The 4,142-nt window shown below is 46.5% G+C and overlaps 1 protein-coding gene across 1 annotated transcript in view; it reads right to left on the reverse strand.

Annotated features, from left to right (window-relative positions):
• The window catches only part of LOC102381176 (NADPH--cytochrome P450 reductase), a 65,637-nt gene extending 65,198 nt beyond the window's left edge, over positions 1-439 (reverse strand). The window contains exon 1 of the mRNA XM_006033236.3: positions 185-439. The gene's annotated coding sequence lies outside the window, so the exon portion shown is untranslated. The remainder of the gene's footprint in view (positions 1-184) is intronic.
• Between the last annotated feature and the right edge of the window lie 3,703 nt (positions 440-4,142).

Consider the following 4,142-nt stretch of genomic DNA (forward strand, 5'->3'; position numbering starts at 1 on the left):
GCGGCTCCGGCTGCGACGTGGCACCCGGCGGGGCCGCCCGACTGTCGCGGCCTCGCTCCCGCTCCCCAGTGCGGAGCTGCCCGCTCGGCCCTTCAGGCCGGTGACACTAGCTCGACCTGTCCCAACCGGGACGGCTCCGGGCCGGGCCACGTGTGGAGCAGGCGCTCGTAAGAGCCGCGCTGACCTTCTCAGGGTGCCAGAGGTTCTTCCAGATGTGACCAGCTGTGGCTCTGTTCTTGTCCTTTGATTGCCTTTACCATCCAGGTAGTGTTATAGTGAGGTAGCGGAGCCGGTGCGCTCCGGGTTGCTCATCCCCGAGGTATCTGTACTGTGGTCAAGTGAGAGCGGTGCCTGTTTCCACGGAATGAAAGTCTCCTCCTCCTGCACTAACTTGCCCTCCTGTTTCCTTTTATCTACAGAGCCAAGCCTGCCTAGTTCAAGCAGGGGTAGAAATCATCTGTGGAAGTGGGCGGGAAGAGAGGGAGGAGTTCTGCTCAGCTGTACTATCTGGATTCGTCCTTGTAAGGGGTCATTTGGCAGAGCAGTCACGAACATGATAACACTTCTGTTGTTCGAAAGTGTCCCTGAGATGTGCCACGCTCTCCTGGCCCAGGGTAGGATAGAAATAAGCATGTTCCTACAGCAGGATACGAGGTTCCTTTCCGTGCTGGCAGCTACTTACACAATTAACTGTTTTCCTGCTGTCCCTCTCGTGTCTTTGCTGTGTAGCCATCCTTCAACCCTGATTAGTTGAAATCAGTGGAGCATCAGGGTGCTCTTGGAGAGATTTAACAGTCCAGAAGGGCTGTTATCCCTCAGGAATCCAGGGGTCATGCTAAAGGCATCTGGATGGGATCAAAGTAGGATGCAGAGCTGTACATCTGCCTTTTTCTGCCTGAATTAAATTCAGGTTCAGTCTGCATTACAAATGCTTTGCCATGACAGCAGTAGTAGTGGAGCTATACTGGTAAAGGCCCTCACCAGGAGACTGGGGCTCAGTCTGTTTAGTGTGGTGGCAGAGCTATGTCAACTAGGTGTTAAACAAATAACCACCCCCGCTGATACCACTCTGTAGGCAGGCCCCTTGTCTGGGGACAGCTAGGCTGACAGAAGGGGCCTTCTGCTAGCTCAGCTTCTGCCTTTTGAGGGTGTGATCTGGCTAATAAAAAACCCTTCTGTTGCCATATGTTGCATCTCCACGAGGGGGTCCTGCCGCTATTCCCAACTCCTGCACAGCATGGCTGCAGCAGCAGCAGCCCCATAATGGAGAGAGGCTCTCAGCTTATACCAGCAACAGGCAGTCTTGCTCATTAAGTTAACCCACTGCCTGAGATGACATAGACCAGCAAAAGGACCCTCATAATGGGGGTAAGGGGCTCCTGGTACATTTACATTGGCTAGGGGTGTCATGTTCATGCTTCTAACCACCATTATTTTGCTAGTAGGATTTCATAGTGTGGACCTGTACCAAGATGCACTGTGCTGTACCTGGACAAAGTGTTCTGCAGAAGCTGTTCTTTTGCCTGCCTCCGTGCCAGTCTTCCTTTTGTCATGGTATCAGCAGAAATAAGAAACATTTTCTCATAGACACATAGGATTACCTGAATATCCACTGAGACCCTGATTCTGCTGCTGCACCTTTACCTGGGATGCCTTGCTCAGAGGATATTATGGAGCAAGGGTGCCCAATCTAGCCCTTAAGATACCATGTCAACAATAACATGGAATGTCAACAGTTTTGAGTCATGAGTTACAAATATGTAGGTAGGTGTTATTATTGTATGTACAGTGAATTCATGTGGGCAATCAGTAGCAGCTGTATAATTAATCTCTGTGTGTGCATATAGTTACATGGGTTTACATCAGTGCCCTGGAATGTGCATTTGTTCCAGGAATGTACAGCACCTTGTGCGGGAGGGTCCTGGTCAACAATAATTCACATGTTAAATAATATTATTTTTTCATAAGCAAAACTATAAGGTATATTTTTCAATTAGACTGATTTTGCTACTTGGATTTTCTTTTTAATCTTCAGCTGTGAAAGGCAACCAGGTCATAAGCTGGCTCCTGACTACTAACACTTCACCATGCTGGGGTTTAAAATAAGCTGTTACTAGACATCTCATCCCTTTTGATCCTTTCCCTTCTACTTTAGTCTCTTACTTCACTAATAAAAGAGAACTAAGATACTGCAGATTAGTTTTCATTTGTCATGATATAAAAGCATGCACACTGGATACATGAAGACCCGCTCACTTTTTCCTAGCAAAAACTTACATGCCTGCAGTCCTTCCCATCAGCCAATATTTCTTATCTTCTTGAGAAAATTGATCAAGATAGTTATTTTCTTATCTGGACATTATTCTAGAATAAAGAGTTTTCCCCTGAAAAATAATTAGTGCTGTTCTGTAATCATAGGAAATATGGCTGGAAAGGGTCATCTAGTCCAGCCCTCTGCTCAAGGCCTGCCTGATTAAGCCAAGTGGCTTTCTAATCTGCTCTTGAAAACTTCCAAGAATGTAGATTCCACAGCTTCTTTAGGCTCCTCGACCACCCTCAGTTAGGAAGTTCCTCCTAATCTCCAATCTAAATTTCCCCTGTTGCATCTTGAGGGGTAACATCCCCTACAGCCACAAAGGCAAAACCTATTTCCTTCCTTTCTATAATCACCCTGCAGGTATTTGAAGACTGTTGTCAAATCCACCCCCCCCCCGGTCTTCTTTTCTCCAAACTAAAATAACCCTCGTTTTCAGCCTTTCCTCATGGGTCTCATATCACAGGCCCCTGATCATTTTTGTCACTCTGGACACTGGACTCTTTCCAATTGGTCCAAATCCTTCTTGAAGCGTGGGTCCCAAAACTGGACAAAAAACTCCATGTGAGGCCTCACCAGTGCTGAATAGAGGAGAAGAATCGCTTCCCTTGATTTGCAAGTCACTCCTGTTAATATAATCCAGGATGTTGTTTGCTCCTTTTCCCCACTGACCAACAAGAGCACATTGCTGGCTTGTGTTCAGCCTATGGCCCACCATAACCTCCAGGTCCTACTCTGCAGTACTGCAGCCTAGCTACTCATTCCTCAGTCTGTATTTATGCCTGTGGATATTCTATCCCAAGTGCAGGCCTTTGCACTTGTTCTTGTTGAATCTCAGCTGATTGATTCCAGACCAACCTGATTCAATCCAGGTTATTTTAGATCTCCTAGCCCTAACTTCCAGAGCATCCTCAATTCCACCCAACATGGTGTCGTCCACAAATTTGACAAGCAAGCACTCGATCCTATCTTCCAAAACTATGATGAAAATATTAAACAATACCAGACCCAAGACAGAGCTCTGAAGAGCCCCACTTGATACTTCCTCCCAGCTGGACATCAGGCCATTGAGGACTACTCGCTGAGTATGATGATTCAACTAGGTTTTTTTAATCTACTTTACAATACCTTCAGGTAGTCTGTATTTCCTTAGGTTGTTAATATGAATGTTGTAGGACAGTGTCAAAAGCCTTGCTGGTGTCAATGTATATCACATCCACTGCTCTTCCCCCATTCACAGGGCCTGTCACCTTATCATAGAAGGAAATCAGGTTGGTCAGGTACGACTTGCTCTTTGTGAATCCATGCTGTCTGTTCGAAATCACCTTGTTCTCCTCTCAGTGTTTCACAATGCATTCCTTGAGACCCAATCCATGCTGGCTGTCAGTGAACTTCCATGGTTGAGGCTGATCACTCCCACAGATCAACTAAAGGCTTGTAAATGAGTCCATTTATGACTAACAAGGCCCATCCTAGAGCCACATACTCTCTGGCAAATGCTACAGGTGGTTAAAGGAAGGGGTCAGAGCATTTCTTGTTCTTGTTTCCTTTCCTTCCATTTATGTCATTTTTCTGTCTCCAGGGTGAGACAGTTTTCCTCAAAGTAAGATGTACCTTCTCTCACAAGGCATTGCCATGTAGCCCTGTCCAAGCTAATTTTTCCCCAATTTGTGGTGTCTGCCACACTTAATGCTCACCTTGAGGGTGTCCTTGAAGCATTTCCTCTGGCCCCCATGTGTCCTTCGTTCTTAGCCGAGTTGAGAGTATAGCAGTTATTTTGGTAAATGTACATCAGGTATGCACACACAGTGCCCTATCCACTGCAGTT

Source organism: Alligator sinensis, unplaced genomic scaffold (genome assembly GCF_000455745.1).
Source record: "Alligator sinensis unplaced genomic scaffold, ASM45574v1 scaffold1420_1, whole genome shotgun sequence".
Taxonomy (NCBI): domain Eukaryota; kingdom Metazoa; phylum Chordata; order Crocodylia; family Alligatoridae; genus Alligator; species Alligator sinensis.